The sequence below is a fragment of the Engystomops pustulosus genome, chromosome 1 (genome assembly GCF_040894005.1).
Source record: "Engystomops pustulosus chromosome 1, aEngPut4.maternal, whole genome shotgun sequence".
Taxonomy (NCBI): domain Eukaryota; kingdom Metazoa; phylum Chordata; class Amphibia; order Anura; family Leptodactylidae; genus Engystomops; species Engystomops pustulosus.
The window spans coordinates 240,784,101-240,810,827 of NC_092411.1; positions in this window are offsets into that span (position 1 = coordinate 240,784,101).

A 26,727-nucleotide genomic window follows, 5' to 3' on the forward strand; every position below is an offset into this window, starting at 1 on the left:
GGTCATTGTGTCCACAGGGGGAGGGGGGGGGTGTTCAATGTGTCTGGAGGGGGTCATTGTGTCAGCAGGGGGGTTTCAGTGTGTCCGGGCTCAGTGTGTCCGCAGGGGATGGGGGGTTCAGTGTTTCCGAAGGGGAGGGGGGGGGTTCAGTGTGCTGCCGGGGGGGTGGGGGCGGGGATCAGTGTGTCCCCAGGGTCAGTGTGTCCGCAGGGGGAGGGGGCGCAGTGTGCCAATGGAGGGCGGTCCACGGAGTGGCCCACTAAGGCTCTGTCGCCCAGGGACCCACCTGGAGCCGGCCCTGGAGGTAAGTATAAGATTTTAATTGTTTTAATAGACCTCACAGTATATGGGAGGACCTGGAGGAAAATATATAATTGACTAATGATGATTTACTGTATACTATATCTCAGCTCTGTTACTTTCTAGAGCAGTAGGAAACACACAAATTAGGCGTCCCTCACCTTGACATTCCTCCATTCCAGACCAGGATGCTTGGGCAATAAAACACTCTTTTCCTAAACCAGAGATATTATTATTATTGCAAAATTAATGGTGTGTGGATGAGATTCTCTCTATATCCAATACCAAGGTCAGCAAGAGATGATGACCTCTATCTCTTAGGTCAAAGCTCGAAAAACCCTGCTTGTTATACACATCAAAGAAATATGTGGCATAATTCATATTTCGTATATGAAGAAAGAATGAAATGTGGCACTCACCGCAGTACTGTTCAGTAAACGTCTTTTATTGTAGCAGAGGTAACAGGATATAATGAGGTACTGCTTCGCCAAGACGACGTTTCGCGTGTTCAAGCACACTTTCTCAAGCCTTCTGACGTCAGCCATGTAGGGAACGACGGATAAACCTGCCTACCTGGCAGGTGTCTTGGAAACAGTAAACAACACGTGATGTCCTAAGCCAATGAGGTTGCACAACTTCTGTAAAGGGCAAAGTGAAAATACTTACGATCATCATGTGGCTTCTAACCCACAGTGATAATAAAATAGACCTTTTGTATAAATAAATGCTACATCATGGTCTAGATAACATTGCAAAGCACACTACTGTACTAGAGAAAGAGCTAGGCACAGAAAAAGGAAAAGCATAGCAGAAGAAAAGAAATCTAACTATAAACTTTGAACATCACATAAATGGCATAATTGATACAAGAATACCAGGATAATCTATATTCTACAATTGTCACACACATCAATTTAAGATTATATTATACACATGGGTTCATTTGTACACATGGGTTCATTTATAGAAATACACTCAACTCGTTGCGATCATTTAGTCCAAGTTGCCCCATCTCCTCATATTTCATAATGTATTTGGATTTTTGTCTTAAAAGCGTGAGGACACGATCGCCTCCTACAGGGTTGTTTTGTATTTTTGTGAGATCTGCGAAGCACAAAACCCTAAAATTACCATCATGACATTCCCTAATATGATCGATTAAACGTGGACATCCTTTACCGGTGTCAATGGAATTAAATGTTCCCTGATCCTAGTAAACAGGTTCCTTATTGTTTTCCCTACATAATACCTGTTGCAGGGATAAAAAATCACTTAGACAACAAACGTAGTTCTACATGTAATAAATTCGATTTTATGGTCTGAGCCTCCTAATTTTAGACTTTTAGCTTGTATACAGTATTTGCAGAAATGACAACTGCCACATATAAAATTACACTTTGGAGTACTTTGTTGTAACCAAGTCTGGCGGGGAGTAGAGAAACGGCTTCATACTAATTCATTTTTTAGGGTGGTACTTCTATGAAATGCGATAAGGGGTTTTTGGGATACCAATTCTTTTAGTAAGGGATCCTGTTCTAAGATTTTCCAGTGCTTGAATATAGTGGAACATATCGCCCCCTCGCATGGACTGTAGCCAAATGAAAATCCACTCCCATCCCTGCCACGGATGTTCTTAGTGTGTGTCTTGATTTTGATTGGCATGCCTTATTCCAGTGATGGGCAACCTTTTGAGCTTGGTGTGTCAAAATTCGCCAAAAAACCGAGCATAACTCGGGTGGTCTGTCACCTTGACAAAAAAACATACTTTTGTGATATTTACAGTTTAAATAACAAATATGTATAATTATTTAACTTCTAGGGTACTTTAACCCTAGGTTGTGTGATTGATCCTACCATGTACTGCCATACTACATCTATTTATTACAATGTGCTGGACAATCTCTCAGCCTCCCAGCTACTGCACCTGGCTGTGTAGGAGCCGAGGATGAAACTTAACTCTCTGGCGGCCGCGTGTCACTGAAAATGGCTATGCATGTCAGCACTGACACGCGTGTCATAGGTTGGCCATCACTGCCTTATTCAATGCTTTTTCTATTAATGCATGGGGATAGCCTCGTTCCCATAGTCTATTCTTAAGTTCATTAGCCTGTAATTCAAATTGGAAATTATTGCTATTAAGCCTTTTTAAACGTAATAATTGGCTAAAGGGTAAACTCTCCCTGGTGTGGTGTGGATAAAAGCTATTGTAATGGAGGACGGAGTTGGTAGCAGTTGACTTCCTAACGGCCATAGTGTGCAAAGAGCCATCAATCTCACTGACTTTGACGTCAAGAAATTCTAGTTTCTTACCTCCAAAATTAGTAGTAAAATGCAGGTTTATATTGTTACTGTTATTGAGATACAGAACAAATTTTTGAAAAAGAGTTTCTGTCCCCTATCACACTATAAAAACATCATCCACGTAACAGTAGAAGGCTTTCAAATATTGAAGATAGGGGTTGCTCAAAGGAAAAATATACCGTGATTCAAACACCGCTAGAAAAATATTTGCTAGGGTACAATCTACAGGGTACCCATAGCAGTTCTGGTTTTTTGAGCGAACCACTTGTCATCAAAAAGGAAAGCATGTGTGAAATAATTGGGTTCTTGGTTGGCGTTGACCAGGATCTGTCGAACACATTTCACTCCGAGTTCCTGAGGGATGCAGGTATAAAGGCTCTCTATGTCTACAGAAGCCAAATAGTAATTGTCCTACCACTTGATATATGTAACTACCCCCAAAAAGGCATTGGTGTCCGATAAGTAGGAGGGGATATCGGCAAGCAGTGGCCTGAGAAGCCAGTCTATATACTGAGAAATAGGTTATGTAACGGAGCCTATACCCGCAACGATCGGGCGACCGGATGGTTGGGAAGACCTTTATGAACTTTAGGTAAAAAATACCAACATGGGAATCTCGGATGGACGGGGAACAATTTTTCAGCCGTTCATTATTCATATTTCGTTCACATAACGTTCCCTAATAACTCCAGGAACATCTCTGCTGTTAGTGTGTTGAAGATAAACAAAGGGCTTCACAGCAACAGAAAATAATTAAATACCTCCTAAAATATTATTACAGATATCCTCATAAGTGCAGGACATCTTGAGAGAAAACATGGAAATGAGACCAAGTTTATAGGATCCCCACATGACAAGATATCAGCACATAGATATCCAAGCCTCCTTTGTGTCATTAAAGGCAGAGGGGCTGGGGGATGTTAAAATCATACTTAGGCAGAACTTGGCAGATAGAAATGGATCATTCTTTGGGAATCTTTAGTGGTTAAATAGATGGCTTACTTCTGCTTCCCCAGGCACCAGACTTATAACCTCACATAATGAGAAAGTCGGAAAATGCACTAAAAGTGCTTTTTCCATGTATATTGCTGGGTGCGGCGATTCACTAAAATCATGCTCCAGAAATCACGAATCTCCACTGGCCGACAAAGTTTGCCAACTTTTTTGTGGCGCACCTGTAACAGAGAGCATGAAACACAATTTGAAAGTAAAATACGGTGCTTGGTCCGAATTAGTCGGTCCATCCGCCAGCACACCCCCTAATCTGTGTCGCATGGTGGCCAGCGCAGCTGTGCCACAAAACGGTCGTATGTGACACAATCGAAGCACAAACACTTCATAAATACCTCTGCAAGCTGTTTTAGCATAGAAGAATGTGCAAAGTCCGACATAAGTGGGAAGCAAAGCCCTTAGTAAATGTGCCCCAATGTATTAAAGGAAATCAACTATTTAAAATTCACTAAACATACATACCTACGTATGTATATATACACTGAACATACGTCCCTGTCAACTTCTTCTCATGCATCTTGACACATATCTTCATTTGCTAATTAGCCTGGGGAGCTCTGTGTACATCACACGGGCGCTCCAGGCTAACAGTTCTACACACCTCCGAGGTTAAACTCAACTCCACTCCCCTGCTGGATCCCGGTGATGTCACACAGGAGGCGTGCATAATTATGAGTCGAGAGGTGCTCTGTGTGACATACAGAGTGCTCTCAGCTCCTAATTATGCATGCCTCCTGCGTGACGTCACCAGGATCCAGCAGCCGAGTGGAGTTGAGTATAGCCTCGGAGGTGTACAGAATTGTTAGGCTGTGTGACGTACATCAAGCACCCCAGGCTCATTATCATATTTTGGATTAGGAGTTCCTATTCTCTTGGTATCTTATACATTATAAATCATTGGGAAAGAACTTCCTACTTAACTACATATGTAGCATAATAACACATAAAACAATATAATTTATTTGTTTTAAATGTATTATTATTGTTTGTGTCATTTTTATATTTGGATTTTTTTTTCTACTTTTATTATTTTCATCCATATTTAAGTTATAAACATCAGTCCACAACATTAGAAAATATGCATCAGGCACATTCATTTTTTTATGCTCCATTGCTCCATTCTCTAGTGCGTTGGCAGCCATGATGCAACATTTGATGTCCATAGACTGCATGAACATATGGATGTGTGTATTGCTTCATTGAGTAACATTTGCTCCATATTATTGAGCAAAATTAAAAGACTGACGTACACCCGAAGAATTTGCTTATGTGCATGAACCCCTGCGGGATATATCTGTAATAGCGGTATGTTTTGTGACAATTGATTAAAAAATATAGTTGACATGCAGGAAATTTTACAAATAATATGTAAGCAGAATAAAGTAAACTAAAGTAACAATTTGTATCTAGTGATGAGTTATGCCACATTATTTATTACTATATCATTAATTTCACATGAACAACACAGTTTTGCACCCATATTATGGAAGTATAGCAATTCTTGGTATAACTTCCAGCTGGGGCATAACTGCAGAGGTAGCAGCCATAGCAGCTGCTATGGGGCCCACAGTGTCATGGGGCCCGACATCCTATCTGCAACACTAAAGAATGGAGGATATGCACCATTATCTACATATTATAATGCACATTGTACACAATAACAGTGCACATCATCCAGCTCAGATAAGAAATGTCAGGGGAGAGGGGTGACAGCAGAATCTCATCTTTACTTCATGCCATCTGCTTCCCGCATGTGGTCTGCAGCTGCTGGGACAGATCTACCATAACAGAAGTGTATAACTGTATATATCAGTGAATACATCTGTGCGCATTCGTTTATAAATTTGTGTATATGTGTAAAGTATATAATTATGTGCGTACAAATATGTATATTTTTTGAGAGAGAATGGGCCTCAATAAGTAGTCTGCTATGGGGCCCTCCTCTCCTAGTTACGCCCCTGACTCCCAGCAATGTTGCTAATCCACTGGCAGGGATTTAGCTCAACTGGGTGTGAGGTGCAGATTTTTCGGACTGGAATGTTTCTAGCCTGTACATGCAACCTTTTGATTTTTTTAACAATGTTGCTGCCGGCCACATACTTCAAATTTTTCAGATAATCTGGAGAATGCAAGTTTTGCATAAAAGGTCACAAAATGTTTTGTGACATTAAGTTGCAGTTTTGCAAGACCTTACACAAAAGTTGCAAGAATGCACTACAGATGTTGTTGTGTCAATAGTTTGGAAAAAGTTGAGGCTGGCAACATTTATTTCAAAATATGGCAGGGGAAATAGGAAAGATGCTGAAATGGGGCATCTATGGGCTAGCAACATTTTTGTTGTACATAGCTTTGCTTGCAGGTCCCGATCACATCTATTGAATAATGATTAGCAGACTTGTACCTTTAAATGTCGTTGTGTTGTTGGTGTGGCTTTTTGTCTAAAAATTATGGTGGATATATCTAGAGGCTGCAGTGGGGTGTGATAGGGCAATTCTTTGTCAGGTCCTGCATGTGTGGGACAGGAACCCTCTGCCCATGTCCACTTCCCATGCAGGAACTCCAATTCCTCTATGCCCCTCCACACCCACTCAGCATAAAAGGGGAAATAGTCACAATTCCTGTGTGCCAGGAATTGTGACTATTTCAGGGCTTGTACACGCTTAGATAAAACTCCCCTACTGACAAAAACAATGTAATTCAATGCACTTTACTTCTTATAATTATGTTTGAATTAAACCCCTCTAATTACCCCCTTTAATCCATGTTGTGCCCAAGGACCTGATGCATAAAGCTTATATACCTTCATGCCCATGCACCTTGAATTTTTAACATATTGATGCCAACTGATGATGGCTCATTTGGGAATATAAATTTATTTTAATACTTTATAAGGAATGGGTGATACATTGTACAATCACTATTACCTGGTTGTCATAGATATTGAGAAAAAAACAGTTAAAATGAATATGCAACCAACTAATCTAAAATATCTGTTTTGTTCCACATACTCATGTATCAGAGCAGATAAAGGTATGTATGACTAATCCTGGCTATAATCAAACATCATTACAATCTACAATGTCAATAGTGGCTACATCTCAAGTCCCCATGGAAATGATAGCCCACGTAAAAGATACACAAAAAAGGCAATTAAAAGCAATAAAAATATTTGCACAGTTCTCTGATTACTTCTTTACTGTCATTTCTACTATTGTCCAAAAGCTACATACATCTTATGTTTGCTATATTCAAGCTTCACAGAAATAAGGAGAAAACACCTCCTCTGAGATCATTTGCATTTGTATTGGCTAAGTAAGTTTGTTTAATTAGTACTGTACAGTATAAGAAAAATATATTATGGTTTCCTAGCATAGAACATTAAAGGCCTAAAATGATTTGTGCATATTTGGCAGGAATAATCCTATTTGTCATTCTCCATAAACCATAGTTGTCTGTTTTATTGGTAGATTGGTTTCCCAAGGTGGATGCATATAGAGTTCCGAGAGGACACGATTTCCGTAGTTACTTCTCAGGCACAGAAATAGCATTGAACATTTTTAATGTAAAAAGGATGTAACTGATGGAGGCTCTGGTAAAGTGTTCTTTGCTATGTGTCTGAGAAGTAACTAAAGAAACAGCGCCCTCTCCTAGTTGCCTATATATGTATATCTATATATTACATTTGTATATGTACCTTGTGTTCCCAATCTACTGCCATTATGCTTAACTCCAACCAGGAAGCAGCACGCCCAGAACTCTTACTCCTATTGAATATATGTGTCATTTATCCTGATTCACTGTGTATTATGTCTCTGTTGTCCTCTTCTCTTTACCGCTAGCAGACCTCTTTATATAATAACTCACCCCAAGTGTTATTGCCCATGTCAAGACATGGTAGAAGTACAATCTCTGCGCTTTCCACATCCTCCCTGCCTACTTGCAGGCCCTGTGCTAAACCATACAGGTGACAACTGGTCTGTGTTCCCTACGCTGGGTTTGTGCACAAACAAAACAGACAGAAAAATGAGGTCAGTCAAAACCATGGCAGCGATGTACAAAATAATTAGGCAGAAGACTAGTCAAATATTATAAGCAGTATCACAGCAAAAGCACAGTATATGGATCACCAAAAAGAGAAGACTTGTCTAATAGACACCTGCATATGGGAGGAAATACAATAGGCAGTGACTGGACACCGCCCCAGGAGCTGATTAGTAAAAAACCCAGCACACTAATAGAACCGTGTGCAAACACAATCCCAGCCAATAGAGGCTGCTGACCAGTATCTATCAGCTCTTTGCGGAGCATAAACTTGAATGTGATACTTAAACTGCTGAACTAGAACATACAGACCACTCCTCTATCCCCTAAGAAAATAATTTATTATGTGAATGTGAAAGTATTGTTAAAATATTTACTGTATTATATATATTCCCAAGGGGATAAATTCACTATTCTAAAACATATGAATTTTTTTCTATTTCCAGACACTGACACCCACCCACCACACAATTCATAGGCAGCAACATAAAGTTGTGATACCCCTTTTTATTTTACTTGTTGTTTGTCATTGTTACAGCCCCTTTGATTACTATGTCCATAGGTGGATTTTTACTATCCAAGATAAACCCCCAACTGCTGCCACTATGTTACATGGACCCTTTTATTTTTTATTGTTTTCACTTTACACTTTTCCTTTTGGTGACCTTTATCATATGCCAAATCAAGAATTGCGCAGAACTACCGTATGTGCGACATAAGAAATAACAAACCGCTGGAAAACACAATTAAACAGTATTTTAGACATTTCTTTGCTGTGGTTTAATAGAGAATCATGAGCTGAGAAGTCATGTGAACTTTCATCCTCATAAATTTTGAGATTTATCCAGTTTGGGGTCACATCAGTTTTTGATTTCCTTTTCATATGTTCAGTTTTTCTTGCTTATAAAGTAAAAATCCTTCTAAGACTCAATAAATGTTATTTTATGGTGATTTTCTTTCAAATACTCTGTTCATTCGTTTCTTGTAAAGATAAGAATTATGAACTTTCTCTTCAACTTCTCTTAATGTGGCTTTTATTTATAGTGCCCCACAGTCACTGTGTGATAAAAAATTGATAAAACCTTTAGTCCTTTTAGCGGGCTCAGTTTTATTACAGTACTTATTTTCCTCATTTAGGCTGCGAATATAGTCAGTATATTATGCGATATAAATTATTGAAAGTAATTGCTTGGTTATTTTATGGCTCGGTCAAAAAGACTTTTTTAGTTATTAAACATGGATTTTTTTTCTAAGGCTGGACAGCGCAAATACTATAAATTACATGGCTGCCCGTGTCTGTAAAGAGGGGGTTTAAGCTTTGCCTGCTTGTGATGGAGATTTAATAAACAGTCTAGCCGAGGCACGAGCTCCCTCTAAATTACATTACCACATGGGCATGAGTTCACACTGTTTATTAAAAAATCTTTCCCCAGTTGTTTTAATGGAGTGTTTCAGATTAATGGCCCCTGTGGAGTTTAACTGCATTTCACTTCATTAAAGTAAGATTGGACAAAAGGTTACTTCAATTAAATTCCAAACTTAACCTTAAATCTGTATAGATTTTTTTACGAAAATGTGATAAAATTGCCAGCCGTTTCTTCTGAGATTAATGGACAACATCCCTTCTGCTTACGCCAGTGCCAAATATTTGTCTGTTCTGAATTTGTTTGCAGATGAATAGTGGCATTTTATGGACTTGAAAGCCAATTTTCACTTGTTGTATAAATGGGATGTGTAGACGCTAGGGATTATTTAAGCATTAATACTCAATGATGAGGGCTTTATGTATCAGCATCCTTATGGTGAATATATTTATTCTCACCAAATCAGCTAATCATTACTGGTTAGTCTGGGGCTGGGATTTACAAATTAGCATATTTTTTTTTATTATTATTCAGCAATAAAATGTTATTCATTACTTTGGAAGCTTTCGCTGCAGTTTGTCGTGTATTATCTCATCCACTGCACTATTCATCAGCTTGAGAAACCCGTAATGTCGCCAGAAGAAAATGAACCAAGCAACCGTATTGTTCAAATAAAAGCCTTTTGAACACCTCTCTCTACCTCGTGAAGTGTGACAGCATGAAGGAAATTTTAGATTTGTAAGGGTGTTAAAACATGATCCGCATGTTATAAAAAGAAAAAGTTGAACTGTCACTGTTCAGGGAGCTAGAGAAGGTCAACGTGTCAGCATAAAAGAAATTCTAATGAAAGCTGAATGTCTGAATATAACACAGCAAGATTTATTAGGAGCATTGCAAATGAGAAAATTACTGAAGTTCTAACAGTTTTTGTGCGATACATTTCTGATTGTCTTTGAAAATAATCAAAATATGCTCATTCTAATTCATGACCTGAAAAATGTTTGCCTTCCTGAGGTTTAGGGCTTACAATGAGATATTATTGTAATATGAATCAAATATCTAATGCTTGGTACTTTTATTACCAAGTCATTGTTCTAGTCATTGGCCCACATTTATTAAAACGTTTGCACCAGTTTTCTGTCTGACGTTGCACTAGAAAGATCGTGCAAACTGCTTGCACATGTATTTATAAAATCTCTGCGCTAGTTTTGTGTCGCGGCTGTACTCTGTCCGACAAGACAGAAAAAACAAGCACCTGCGTGTTAGTGCTTAGTGGGACTGTGTGCCATAATTCTGCCTGACGTGTGCCGCAATTCTGCAGCATGAATAAAGTTCGCCAAAACAAAAAAATGGTGCATGCCTCCTGAGCAGTGCAGAGGGCACCAGATTAATGTAGGCCGTGTACCACAATTCACAAATCTGGCGCTCCCTGCACAATCCACAGGCAAACTGCACATAGTACAGACTGCACTAGTTTTGATAAATGTGGTCCATTGTGTAAAAGTTGGCTAACATTGCGCCACCACCTGTAGAGTTTTTAGCATTTACAATCAAATGCATTGATTATCAGCTGTGTTGTTTGAATTATATAGAGCAGGAAATTTTACGCTTCCAAATGGGCAAATTGTGCATATATGTTGCAGGAACTGATTTATGCTACCATACACGTACAAAGACTCATTTTAGAAAACCGATGACCAGTGTATTTACAATATTGATACAGAACCTGTCATCAGCGACCCCCACCAAATGCAACACACAGTAGCTTTAAGATAACTTCATACACATTTCTCTAATGGCTCTATCCATGGGATTTTATTGATTGCCTTTGTTAGTAAAGATCCAGTCATGGAGGTAGGGTAGCGAGGCTCCGTCATACAGTCAAGCTACCCCCACTCCTAACTGCGGCTGACACTGCTAACTCACGAATGAGATGGATATAGTCTGTTTGACTCACTAATGAGATTTCCTGAGAGACGGATGGATGAGTGGGATGAGAGAGATGCTGCTCTGTGTGACACTGAAAAGAATTCTTGAGAGAGTTCATTGATCGCTGAAGAGTTGAGAGGTCCCTTTAAATCACTTACAAGAGTAAAGCAGAAAAAAATCTTCCTCAATTTTAATCAGTAGATAAAACAATTATACAATAATACAATTAGACATTTTATACTACAATATACTAATCGATAACAACTATACCATCTAGGTAGACTTGGTAACTTTCAGTCACTTACCAGGTCCCATATAGGCAATCTTTTTGGATGTTGAGAAAAGAACATTTGGAACTGGGCAGCTTTTGAAAAGGAACGGAGGTGATCACTGTTGAGTATCAGTCTCATTTACTGTACACTGCTAACCATTATTTCACATAATACCGCCGGCCACCATTGCCATTTATGGGGACGTTTTTTGCGGCTGCATATACATCCCCCCAGACGGCCGTCTGAATGTACCCTTATCTGTGCTTCTCCCCTTAATACTATTACTGGCTGTAAGAAACTTGACCGGACAAGAACCACCCATCATTTCAGAATATAAAAAAGGCAGTGAAGGTTCTATATTTTTTATCTATTGTGGAATGGCTTTTTTTAATATAATACATTGAGAATTTTATGGACTATCTCATAAGTAGTGCCACTATATAGTAACCATGTAACCTATCACTAAATATTGCTGCATTGTACTGGACACATAGGAGCAGATTTACTTACCCGGTCCATTCGCGGTCCAGCGGCGCATTCTGTGTGGAGGATTCAGGTCTTCCGGCGATTCACTAAGGTAGTTCCCCCGATATCCACTAGGTGTCGCTGCTGCGCTGAATTCCGTTGGAGTGCACTGAAGTTCACGATCCTATCCTAAGTGCAGGTAAGCCCGTGTCAAGAGACACTTTATTTTTTTTAAATGTGGCGGTTTTTCCGAATCCGTCGGGTTTTCATATGGCCACGCCCCCCCCCCCCCCGATTTCCATCACGTCCACGTCGGTGCCGAAGCGCCACAATCCGATCGCGTGCCCCAAAAACCCGGGTCAATTTAGGGAAAATCGTCGCAAAATGGAAAAATTCCGTAATGACCCCCATAATAATTCTCACCATGTACAACTGGTTTGCATAAAATATTATAAAAGTATCTACCATACATATTGCAGATGAGAGCTTCTTTATCTAAGCTGCCATTAAAGATAGAGATACAGTTGTATTCGATCATTTACATACCCCTGCAGAAGTTTGTCTTTATTGGCCTTTTTCAGTGGATATAACACTAAAGCCACTCGTTTTTTGGTTGGGTGAAGCCATTTGTTGAGCGACATGTTAAGAGACAAAAAGGGTGATACTATGGGAACAGGTGGAGACATAGGCAAAACACAAAATTATGCTCCATGCACAGCTCAGGGCAGGTGGCACAAAGTATGGTTCTACTGTTCTGCAATAAGCCATGATTTTCATCATGCTGTAATAGCATGATAACTTGAAATCATAGGACAACCAATGTAGGGCAAATACCTGTTCTCCATGGGTCTTATAAAGAAGATAAAAGTTACTTTATTGTATTTAAAATAAAATGGTGGTACTTAAAACTACAGCTCATCATGCAAGTTAAAAGCCTTAATATAGCTCCTCAAAAGTATCAGTAAAAACCACCACATATATGTATCTCCAGTTTTAAAAGCTCAAAAATAGACCAGACTTTGAGAGGTTAATGGCTTTACAAACACCAATAATAGTTTGGATTCTTGTATAGTGCATGTTTCGCTGTTCCTCCTTACTTTGCTTTTAAGCTTTAGACAGCATGGTTGTATACATCTTGATGTGTGAGCATCTACTGTGTATGTATTACACTTAATGGATAAAATGCTATATTTGATGGAAAGGTCCCCTATTATTCAATGAAGTATAACTGAGCTGTCAATCACACAACAGAATTTGGTTGTTAGGTTTTCACAGTCAATATAATACCTCCAGGCAGCTAGTGTATTTCAAAGTGAAAAATGTCACAGAATACGAACATTCGGGATTTAGTGTTCTAAGTTTAGACAAAGGCTAATTACAGTTCTTCAAGCTTCCAATCTTCTAAAAAATTCAGGGAATCAAAATGTAGAAGGCATTTTATGGACATTTATGTAAAAAAGAATTTGTGTCACGATTAAGATAAGATTCATACAAAAGGAATAGCCGGGGTAGACAATACATGAAGTCATCTTCTCCTGAGGAATTAGGAGGTTTGGTGACAAATATTTAATATTATATGAAGGACATTTACAATTTTTTTTTTCTTTTTCTCATGTCTCATGTCTACTTAGACATTTCATTATACATTCCTGATTGTACATCATTTTTATTTCTTCTTTAAAATCATGAAATAACTGAGAGGATATGATTCCTAGTGTTTGATTTGAGTCTCAATTGTATTGTATAGTATAAGAATTAAAGTCAGTCTTTTGTTCTTTCCATTGTGACTTTAAACCATGGACCCCTCAGATGCCATCGAAAGACACTGTCACACTGTGATTGCATTAGCGAGGTCCCATTATGCAGAGAAACTTCCTTACCCTAACCATTTAGATGCTGAGGTCACTATGTACAAATGCATCTAAGGGGTTAATTGCCCAGGCTCAGAGTTGCTAAAATCCTGGATGCTCTGTAAAAAGGAGATAGAGAATGAAGAAGAAAAGATCCTTATTAAGGTCAGGCGTAGCCCCCCCCCCCCCCCAATAAAGGGCAGTTACATCTTCTCTTAATCTTCTATAATAGTATGAATTTGTCTATGTGTATGCATCTCACAAGGCCAAACAGAAACAAGATTGGCTGATATCTACCATTTTGAGGGTCAATACACCTTGTACATTGACCTCCAAACAAACAGATGCTAAACATGCAGGTCAGAGGGGTATTTGAAGCCACAAAAATAGGATATGACCTTCAAAACTTCAAGGTAGTAAATTATATTTCCATATTACAGAAAGCAGTCTGCTTCTGTGGGGGTGTCACCAACAATACACCAGACTCCTATACCTGTACTCTACCTTAACAGACAGATCTGTCCCCAGGCAGGATCAGGCATTTATAAGGGCCATAACATCACAGGAGTTGCCTTGATACTGATTGGCTGTCTGTATGTCATAGGGGATGTCCCCACACTTTTTACTTTCCCTGTCAAACTCCTGTAATTGCCAATTTAATGTTGTAACCACAAAGCTCCAGGAATTTTGACTTGGTTACAAGCCTACGTTTTGATGAACTGATTTGTTCATCTCTAATTACAATTGTCTCCATTTAAGGAAATGGGACTTAGCTACAATACTATAATAATAATAATAGTAGCACTGTTCCAGAAATAAAATAAGTATAATCTGCTCATAATGTCATACAATCTATTTACTTTCTAGTCAGCCATTATTCATTGCTCATTAATAGAGGGAATGTATATCTAACATAAGCATGCAAGAAAGCCATTAGGGAACTTTTTTGGCCTTGGTCTGCAATAGAAAGCTATGGAAGCGTTTATGGTATAGAAAATATAGTAAAGTTAGTGCTCAATTACTGAAGAGCAGGCCTATAAAAACAGTTCATGTCAAAATAAAGGAAAGAGGTATTAACCATCTTTCAAAAATATCATCTTTTCATTATTCTGGAGAACAATAAATTACTAGGAAAAGAAAAGGTGAAGACCTATGTCAAGCAGCAACAGGTGTTTCATATGTACCTCAACCTGCTTGTTATAAGAAGTTTGGATATGTGTGCTGGATATGTTTTATAGATTGATTGGAATTTTTCAAAAGGCGTGTAAGTGGCTAAACTGCCGGGACCGGCGTTTTTCCAATCCAAGGTGTTGGTGCCAGCTCTGGGCTATGACGTCACAGCCCGACACCGGTACTTGCAGTACCCAATGTCCTGCAATCTTCTTCTGAAAGGCATAGAAAGGCGCTGCGTCAGAAGAAGTGACCGTCATAGAATCCTAATGGGGCAGTCATTAAATGGAGCATTTTGGTGCTGAATTAATCTGCTATTTTCTTATAAGAAGTTTGGTACATAGGAAATGGAAATTGCCGTCCGACATGTGCCTGTGCCTGTGTCTATGTTTCACAGATTTGTTTGCTGTTGTCCTTGTTTATTAGTTATAGATAATCATTTTATATATCTGAGCTGTGACAATCTTTTACTGCACACTGGCCTAGACCCTGGACCATGTGTAGTATATGATGTTAAAAGAGCCTAATATACTTAAACGATGAACTAATACATGTTCCCAAAAACCAAGAGATTTCCACATTGTTGGTAACATAACCACTACTTGAGCTTGAGGATTTGCATCCATACTTATTGGCCTATATGGGATATTACCTGTCAAATAAATATGTTTTTATTCTTTTTTGTAAATGTTTTGAAAACCTGTTTCCTTGTGTCCAAATTATTCCTATTCTTCTAGTAAAAGCACTAAATAGACTCGGTGCTACATTTCCACAGTCGCATGTGCTCTGTCTGGTGCTAATGAGATTGATATGACTTCGGGCAAGAGCCGCTATTAGTCTGTTTTCTGCTACAATTTGGCAGCACAAACAATATGGTTTATAGAATACATATCCATAGTAGAGAAATAAACTGCTCATGCTGAATAAATTGGGCTCATATGTTATGGAACAATTACACACAATTTTGGACAGAAGGAGGCTTTTTGCAGGCTTTCACTTGCTGTCGATTAAAATGGACCATTTGGATATAACTTATACCCTAGAATCTTTGAGATTTAAGAAATAATATTCCCTTATGTCTGTAGTAAAATGAAGTGAACGTATGTAATCAAATTATTTAAAGATGTGGCAATTCCCTTCCTCTTCATAACATACAACCAATCTATATTTAAATGAAAGTCCCAGTTACCACTATTGCTGAGTACACTTCTCCTCCAATGTAAGTGAGGACCTGCTGTGATAATAGCGCAGAGTACCATCACAGACTTTACAATACTGACACATTTCTATGTAATTATTTAGTCACTTTGCAGACATGATATATTTGATGCAGTTCTGTTTTGCCTAGCCGAGAAAGCACACAGCCCAGCTCCATTATTACCCTGTTCCTCAGTTACAAAGACTTAAAGGGAATGTTCTAAAAGTAAGGCATTATCAAATAATATTCTACATTTTATCCATGTTTTCCAATTTTTTTTGTGGTATTTGATCGTTTCTAAAAAATTTTCTATTTCAGAAAAAGTACTAAAATTTAGCAATATTTACTATGACCACAAGGCCAAATAACAGAGTGATTGTTGCTTTTTTGTGAAGGTTGTATATGTAGTAGTCACCTCATTTACATCATAAGCAAGCCAGAGAGGAATATGGTTGATAATTTTTATAGGAAACCCAGTAATTGGGGCAGATTTACTTACCCGGTCCATTCGCGATCCAGCGGCGTTTTCTCTGTGGTGGATTCGGGTCCGGCCGGGAATTCACTAAGGCAGTTCCTCTGACGTCCACCAGGTGTCGCTGCTGCGGCGAAGAGCATCAGAATGCACTGGAGTTCACCGAGCCATCCTGGATGAAGGTAAGCACTTTTTTTTTAAATGCGGCGGTTTGTCCGAATCCGTCTGGTTTTTTTATGGCCACGCCCCCTGATTTCCGTCATGTGCATGCCGGCGCCGATGTGCCACAATCCGATCACGTGCGCCGAAATCCCGGGGCAATACAGGGAAAATCAGCGCAAAAGTGGGTATCACGTTGCAAAACCGCGAATTGGGCCCTTAGTAAATGACCCCCATTGTCTCCACTACTGAAAAACAACTTATTTACATCAGGTGCCTGCTAAAAGTATTCCTGGAAAAATAGTTGTAAGGCTGGCTATAGACAAATGTGTTCAGCTTATGAAGATAAACTTAAAGGTTGATCCGATCCCATGGACTGCACCCCTTGCACAGGACAGGACTGTATTTCCATACAGAAATATGATGCAAGGACTCACTGATGCCTGAACAGTAATAACAACATTATTACAGTTCTTACAGTTCAGGTGCTGCAGTTCGTTTGATGGACAGGGAGTCATTGGGGGTCTTTTATCTTAGCATGTTCTCTTTTTTCTCTCTTGTTTTTGGTACATTTGACATATTTGCACCCAAATGTGAGACTTGTTAGCCATGCAAGAATTTTTCAGTGTTGCATCTGATATGTCTTTAAAATCCAGATGTGAACATATGAAAAAAAGTCACAACTTTGGCCAAATTGTTGTTAAAAAGTCACTAATGAACTTCTGTCCCGATTAAGCAAAGGAAAAACTTGCAAAACCTCCAGAGACTCAGCTGCCACATATATCAAAGTCTAAGATAAATCAGTCCAAAATCCAGAAAAAAACAAGAAAAGACATACACAAATGTCCTGACTAAAGATAAATGACCCTCATTGTATCATATTTTTGTATGATGCAACAGCTCCCATTCTGTGCAATGTATGCAGTCCACGGGATTGACCCAACCTACAGGTCTGTTTCCACAGGGTGAACATGTTCATCTGCAGCTGACCAAAGGGCTCTGTAGTTAACTCTGTTATGGGAGCAAAGTGTCTGTGCCTTTAAGGTAGGCCTTTAACTATTCCTGTTATGAGGGTAACTTGAAACTTGAGAATATACCTAATTTGGTTGCTTCAGCACCAATAAACCCAGAGTCCAAACAAGCACTGCCATCCAGCATCGGGGTCCATGTTTGGGAAAAAGCACCAAGCTATTTTATTTACTGCTGCAACATCCAATCAAGCGACCTGCAGCTGATTTGCAACCACAAGCATGTCCTCTGTAGGCATGCATTCGATTGTCTGGGTTGGAAATGTGACTCTGCAGTATAAGAGTAGGGTCACATGTCCATATGCGTATCCACCTAGGAAACAAAGCTTGGGAGAGCTACCCTCTTGTCATAGAGTAAGTCAGTTAGGTCGGAACTTCTGAAAGAAACAGCAATTTTCAGGGCACTTAGGAGCATAAAGGAGGCAGCTGTTACAAGAGAAAGATGATAATCTGAAATAATTGCACTAATTAGGGTACTTTGAAGATCTGTGTTAGGCTACTCATAGGCTGCTATTAGAACAGGGATATTCTTACTTATTATAGAGGATTATACAGCACTACTGAAAGACCAAACAGGAATATTAGCATTTACTGTATCATCCAGCAAGATCTTAAAGGTCTTGAGGGATATTTATCATACGGCAGAGCATATGATGTATTGGGCAGGGTGCTGTGCAGTGTTTATTCTATGGCAGGCAGAAAATAAACACAGCCGGTGACTTATCAGATGTGAAAAGTCGCCGGCTGCAGCGGGTGCGCAGGCGCGAGGACAGTAATGCCCCAAGCTGGCCAAATCTCAGCTGGTCGTGCTCTCCGCTCGGCTGGCCATGCCCCCCCCTTCACGCTCCTTTCATGCCCCACTGGCGTGAATTTGGTGGAGAGGGACGAATAATTGCAAGTGCTAGCAATTAGCAAGCATTTGAGATTATTTCAGGTAGTGCAGAAGCCCTGATAAGTATGCCTCCTGTCTCCATATAGTTTTCAGCTCCAGAAAATCATTAATCATCATCAATCATACCTTGATTGTAAAGCTGCTCCCGTTGTCAGTGAATAGCGTCCAGTAATAAGTTGATTGTAAAGGTGCTTTTGTCAGTGAATAGCATGGACTAATATGTCAAATACTGGTTGACCGCCCTGCTGGAACCATGCTACAAGGATAGTGTGGCATCCTTCATTCCAATACTAGTGTCTGAGACTAAAATGAGAGACTAGAAGTTAACTTTGATGCAGGCACTACTGGCGGGTACTATCTGACATTGAGAGCTCAATGGCATCATGAGGAGGAAGAGGAGAAAGTGTTTTTAAGTATTTTATTAATTTTAACAAAACAATAAAGTTACATACAGTAATTTGTGTTGCAACCTAACAACATACTTGATTGCATAGTGATCAATGGACATATATTTTGAACATTACAACTGAGTAAGTTGTAAACACAGAAGGAAGACCACAATGTGGAAAACCATGTTGACTTCTGCCAAACCTCCACCACCAGCAGATGGGGCACATAGTACCAGGAGGCAGAATTTGACTCATATGGTGGAGATCTTATCTATCCACATGTCTCCAGCTACTGTAGAATGGATCATCTCTGTTCTGCCTGAGCTTGCCCTCTATGCCTTGCAAAGTCTGTCCTTGCAAGGTCTGTTCAACAAATGGCGTGTTGAATTTTATGTTAAATTATTTAAGACAGAATGGTATTTTATTTGTACATCACTGGAGTGATGTGTATGAACATATCCCAATATAAAAAGGATTAGCCTCTGAGGAATTAAAAGTCCTCAAAATGGTATCAATAAACACACCAGCTGGTTCAGCAAAAGATAAAACCTTACACAGCTCTGTACACCAAAGTATGAAAAACACTGAAAATCAGAGTCAGAAAATGGTAATTTATTTTTTGAAATATTTTTATTGTTTTAAAGGTATTAAAACAATGCAAAGCAATATATATATATATATTTGGTATCTTTGTGATTGTACTGACCCAAAGAATAAAAGGGAATTGTCATTTGGACCACACAGTGAAAACTGTTAAAATAAAGCCCATAAATTATGGCAACTGCAATTTTTTTTTTCCAGCTACCAAGAACATTACATTTCTGTAGAAAATGGAAATGAATAAATGCAGAAGGGATACGGTGTTAAGATGTTAACATTTTGTATATTCCCCCTACACTATCCCAGGTAGTTTTGCTACCCCTGTTAAAGACTATCCTGAATTTCTTAGCACGTAATACAAGTGAATTTATTATTTCCGGAAACCAGGTTTTTATTCCCTTATGTTTAACTAACAGAAAACAAAAAGAATATTGCTAATATACCAAGCCTGGAATCTGTGATTTCATGAGATTTTTTTTGTCGTAGCAAAATTTATTGTTCAGATCTATAAAAAAGTATTGCAAGATGTTTCAAAGGGATAATTTCCTCATAATGAAGTTGTTGACAAACTATAAAGAAATCAGAATGCTTTCTGTTTTATATCTTGTGCCTCCATTAAATCTTTCTGACTTTTATCATACCCTTAAAACATGTTTGTGGAAGGGGAAGAAATATGCTCTATTTTGATCTGACAAAGTTAGATTCTGCCCTTGAAGGGCTTCTCTGTTGTGCATTACATTTGACCTGCACTTTGATTGATTATTTGTGTTTTTTTTTTATTTCTTTAGATCTGTGCAATACTGATGGGCTGTCAGTGCAACTGAGTCCGGTTTCCTCTTTACCAATAACCTTTGGTTCAGATGTGAGCACTGACTTCATGGCAATGTATTCTCCAAGGTTATTTGAATTATATTATACAGTATTTTATCATGAATAGAAATACAGATGAGATCTCTCCTGACATTTAGAAGAATATATTTTATGTGTTTCTCTATTGCAAAGGTGTCCCTAGAATACACAAATATGTCCTTTAGTTATTAATATTGCTGGGATACAATATTCCACCTATGGCCAAGAATTAGAGGTTTCTGTTGATTGCTCCAGTTAATGTGTTAATAATCGCGTCTGCATTCTTCCAGGCCTTTCTCTCCGTGCGCTAATGACAGTGGAGATGAGGCTTAATGTTATTAAGTTTCAGTCACTGAAACATCCAATATCCTGTAGCAGTTGTTTATGCATGATAATGTCACAAATTTGTTTCCATGGTATAATATTATGAGATATGAATGTAATATATCATTGCAAAGTCTGTAATATTTGGCATGTTTTACGTTCCCCAAGGAGAGATAATTAGAATTTTCAGCACCTAGAGGTGGTTCACCCAATCTGTAATGCCGGTAATGTCAGGAGTTTTTAATAGCAGTAATGCAAAAAAAATAAAAATAAAATAAAAATAAATAAAAATGAAAGTTACTGTTGCCATTGAGATGACAGTGATGCCACTAAACAGACTAATTATACATTTTAGCTTTTCATTCCATAGCAAGTCACGTGCCTCAAGAAGTGACAATTGTAAAACATCAAGTGTTGAACTAAGAAGATACTGAAAACTTCATCTCTTCTAAACCATCAAATCACATCATAGAAAATACCAAAGACATAAATAGAAGACATGGGGAGAAATGGAGATGGATGATAGGTAAAGAGGGAAGATTGAGGAGGAAAACAACTCCCAGCAGTGAGCGTGTGCAATATGCAGATTTGAAGTCCCTTAAATCTGCATAATGAAAATGGATCCAATAGGACAAAGCTGAGGAGAAAGATTTTCCTGGAAGAAAGGCCCATGTAATCCCAGTGATTGCATTTAAAGGGAGGATTGTGCTTTAAAGTTCATCTACCATCAAAATCAAGCATGATAAACCAAGGACACTGACTCATAGATTCAGGCATCGTAACTGTGGTAATCTTCTTATATTTCTTATTCATGTCCTCCTTCCTTCCTTTTAAATTTATGCTAATGATCCTGAGGGGCTCTGGGGGGCGTTACCAGAGTACCACCATGCTGTAGCTTCCCTGGATGTTATACTGTCTATCCCCCCTCTGCTCCCTCAGCACTTCCCCCCTTTACCTGATCTCACTGTAGCAGAGGAAGTTCCAAAATACAGTGGAAGAGGGAAGTGCTCCCCAACAATGGATAACAAATATAAGAAGATTACCAAAGTAACTGTGTCTGAATCTATGAGTAAGTGCCCCTGATTTACCATGATTTTGACAGTAAATTTTCCTTTAAAGGAAATTTACCACCAGGATAAAGGTTTATAAACCTAGCACACTTACATGCTGCTGTGTTCCCCCATGGCAGATTCTGCTCTTTTTTTTGCTTCTTATACCCCGGTTTTTACAAACGCAGAACTTTAAAATTATGTAAATGAGCCTGAGGGTTTCCAGGCTCATTTGCATAATTTAAACTCTCCTTTTCTTAAAAACAATGGCATAGGAAGCTTAAAGAAGAGCAGATTTTGTGAGAGGGGGCAAACTCCAGTACGTAAGTGTGCTTGATTTACAATCCTTGATTCTGGTGTTAGATTTCCTTTTAGTCAGCAGCATTTACCTTTCAACTACTTCTAAAATCTCCTCTTACCCACTCTCGACTAAAGCTACATGCACACACATGTATGGGAGACGTATATATGGCTGACATATATACGGCCGATATACGTCCCCCATACATCGCTATGAGCTCACGGCCCTTCACGGGAGCGGTACGGTGCTGCACACGTGTGCGGCACCGTACCACTCCGTTGCCCGGGAAAAGATAGAACATGTCCTATGTTTTCCCGTGTTATGGCGTCGTGCGCCATATTTTCCTATGGAGAGGGGCGGGGTGAGCAGCGCTCACCTCCTCCTCCTCTACCCTCGCGCTGCCGTGTCCCCGCTGTGCTACGGTACGGCGGTTACGGCAGTGTGCATGTAGCCTAACCCATAGAAGATTATGGGGGAGGGAGTTTCCTGAGCTGTAAGGACAACAAATCTGCTTTATTTGCTAAGGCCACTGAGAGACCTGTAGAAGGACTTCTAATGAAGGTTCAGCTATCTTTTTACATAGGGCAGACATTATGGCCCCTTAAAATGAAGCATCAGGTCGCATTCGGCTTGTGGGTGTGATGGTTAACAGGTGTGCCTAATATCATGCTTTTATTTGTTGTGGAAATCACCGAATTCAGTTCACTTGGTTGTATTGCATGTTTTTTCTTATTGTGTTAATGTTGGTTTTTAACTAGAACAGTTTCTTATAGTTAAAGATGGGTCACGCTGATACCACAGGGGCTTAAATTCACAAGAATCATCACCATTAAATGATATTACTTCCTACACACACAAAAATAGCCATAGGCAGGTCAGCCACTGCTAATGCGGAAAATGACAAAATACGGCTAAGATGCTAAAATGTTTACTTTAAAATTAATAAGGGATAAATGAGCAATGTAAGGCAAGCAGGGAAAATGTATTATACTAATTTTATCAAGAAGCGGCATAAAACCAGTAATGATTGCCTCCGAGAAATCTGTGAAAATTCTATATTTCTTTTAATCTTTAAGATGGAGTAAGATATTTTTATTATGTTAAAAATTTATGAGCTGAGCTATTCTTTTTAAAATATCCATTAAGTACAATCAATATGTGCAAAATTCTAGAACATAAAATTCTTATCCATTAGCTACATAAAATATCTGTACAGGATGCATAAATGTTCCTGCAATAAACTAATACTTTATAAGGCCAATGCAATACATGAAATGTACTAAAAAACATGAAATAAAGTTATAGCCAGAAAAGATTTTATACTTAATTAAACTCATTCCTACTTATGAAATCAACTTTTAAAATGATCCTAATGAGCCAGGAGTGTTCTAGGGGGCATTAACAGAGACCCTCTGTACTGTAGCTTCACAGGCTTTTACCATGTGCACGAGTTTTCTTCCCCCTTCCACTTTACAGCAGGCAGAGGAAGAAGGGAAGTGCCGTGAGAGCAGGGAGAGGGTAAGAAATGCTCCTGCACAGTGTAACAGCCTTTTAAGCTACAGCACAAAGGGACTACGGTAATGACCCCCAGAGCACTTCTGAATCATTAGCATAATTTTAAAAGTTGATTTTAAAAAGAAGGAAGCTATGGATAACAAATATAAGAATATTACCACAGTCCCGGTGCCTGGATCTATGAGTGTTTATCATGCTTGATCATGATGGTAGATTTCCTTTAATATTTGCTTAAAATAATTTTGGATAGGAGTTTTATTTGGATATTGGTATGTTTATCTTAAAGACAAATAACAATAACTTTTAGAATTTATGGTCTATAAGGGAGACTGTCACTAACTTTTACACCACTGAACTAACAGCTACCTAGGGAAGGGTGTAAGATATCTTTTATAGAATTCACTTTTTATGTAAAAACTGCCTGTTTACCAATAAAACATGTTCTAAAACCCGTTATTAGATTAGGTGTCATTAGCTGACATTTTCATTAATACCATCTTGGACACTGTATAACTTTTGATCTATGATTCAAATTTATAAAGCTGGCTGAATGAGAAAAAGTGGTGGTTAAAGGAAACCTACCACTTAAAAGTGGTAGGTTTATACACATATACATGGCACCAGCTCAGGGTGAGCTGGTGCCAGAGCATATTTTTGTTAGGGGGACAAAGCCCCTATCGCAGAATTATAAGTTATATTAACTTATAACTCAGCGAACCGCACTTAGGCACGGAGCACCATGCGCGCGCCCATGCGTGTGCCGGATTCTGAAGTGCAGGAGAGCCGGTGACGTCACCGAGCTCTCCGGCACACGCGCGCCTGCGCAACTTAGCACGGGGAAACAGGGTCAACGGGTGAACGGGTTAATACCCTACATACTTACACACACTTTAGAAGAAACATGAGGTAAAGTGGCCAACTTCTTTAAGTACTCAGCACACCGATGAGGAGCCAGATGGTGTTAAGGTCACTGACCAATGCTTAGCGGAAAATTAAGAATTTATTTAATCCTTCATCCAAGCATATAAAAGACAGGAAAATGAAAACTTCATTCCCATACTGCATGAAAATCTGTGTAGATATTGGGATGGGCCGAATATTTTAAAATTTTTATATATTCCTATAAAACATAACAAAAAGTTTGGGGATTTTCAACAGATTTTAATTTTATCTATGAATGAGCTTCCCAGTCTGACTTTGAAATTTCCTATTTCAAATTTCATATTTTCCTTCATCAAGACTGAAAAGTGTGGCCATGGCTTTAGTCAAAAGTCACTAACTTTGTGTCAAAAAATAGAGCCTACAATTTCACCAATTATAGCACTGTATGCGCAATGTTAGTTTAGTGAGACTTATAAAAATATAGACTCTACCCCCTCCTGTAATGGTTTTTCAGACAAGTCTGTCTACGTATCTTTGAAATGCAAAAGCAGAGCAATAAATCTGATTTCCATTCTATCTGCTTGGCTGCATGTAATGTCATCTTTTCCCTTTTTATGTCTCCTACTCCTATTGAGAAATTTGCTATCCACAATGTTGTTTTGCTCAGCTTGTCTCATAAATATCGGTAAATCTCCATTTTAATTGCATTTATCTTGCTGTATGACTAGTTAGCATATTACAGAGATGTAATGTCCGTGTCATAGTGTAGTAAAGGCACAAAAGACACTAAAGTCATTTAAACTATTGATCAGAACATTGAAATTGTTGCCTGTTCAGTGTCATTCAAATTCAAGTGGCGTCTTCAACTGTTTCATAAATCAGGTGCATTTGAAAAAGTTTTCATGGTGAAAGCAAGATGATAAAAAGCATGAGTTCTGCTTGTCCTGTCATAAATTTCCCCTTTGCCCTCATTCTTTTATGTCCAAGGTGTTATATAATACATACTACTGAATGCCAGCTCGCACATCTGTGGAAATTTCCCGGGCATGGCTTTTCTTCTTTTTTGCCTTTTTACTGCATTGATATTTTGCATTTATGTCAACATTCTTGCTTGAGCAAAGGAAGAAGATACGCATTCGCTCCAAGACGTAACCCACAAAAGATGTATTTCCTTTATTGTTTGAAAGGCTTCACATCTCAAGTACAAGGTATAGTAAAACACACAGATCAACGCGTTTCGGTGCCAGATCTTAGATCATGACTAGAGATGAGCGAGCACTAAAATGCTCGGGTGCTCTTTATTCTCTCGAATAACGAGCCCCATTGAAGTCAATGGGAGACCCGAGCATTTTTCAAAGGGACCATGGTTAGGGAATAAAATGTGTTATTTAATTGAAAAAGAATGTCTTCTGATAAGTTAGCAGATGTATGCAAACATCTGCAATCTATTCTTCACTGTTCCGTGTGTATATTATCTCCCGACAAGTTAGCAGATGTGAAGAACAGTGAAGAATAGAATAAAAACAGTGAACACAGGATCATTTAAGTGAAAAACACAGTGAAAAACACAGTGAAGAATAGATTGCAGATGTCCGGCACATCTGCTTACTTGTCGGGAGATACGATGTCCCGGGATCCGCTCCTCTTCTTCCACTGAAGTCTCCCCGATCTCTCTGCCCTTCCCGATGTCTCTCTGCCCTTTCCGATGTCTCTGTGCCGCTGCCCCACTGTCTCCGTGCCTGCCGCTGCCCCGCTATGTCTCCGTGCCTGCCGCTGCCCCGATGTCTCCGTGCCTGCCGCTGCCCCGATGTCTCCGTGCCTGTCGCTGCCCCGATGTCTCCGTGCCTGCCGCTGCCCAACGATGTCTCCGTGCCTGTCGCTGCCCCGCTGTCTCCGTGTCTGCCGCTGCCCCGCTGTCTCCGTGCCTGCCGCTGCCCCGCTGTCTCCTTGCCTGCCGCTGCCCCGATGTCTCCGTGCCTGCCGCTGCCCCGATGTCTCTGTGCCTGTCGCTGCCCCGATGTCTCCGTGCCTGCCGCTGCCCAACGATGTCTCCGTGCCTGTCGCTGCCCCGCTGTCTCCGTGCCTGTCGCTGCCCCGATGTCTCCGTGCCTGTCGCTGCCCCGATGTCTCCGTGTCTGCCGACGCCCAACGATGTCTCTGTGCCTGTCGCTGCCCCGCTGTCTCCGTGCCTGCCGCTGCCCCGCTGTCTCCATGCCTGCCGCTGCCCCAGTGTCTCCGTGCCTGCCCCTGCCCCGGTGTCTCCGTGCCTGCCGCTGCCCCGATGTCTCCGTGCCTGCCGCTGCCCCGATGTCTCCATGCCTGCCGCTGCCCACGATGTCTCCGTGCCTGCCGCTGCCCACGATGTC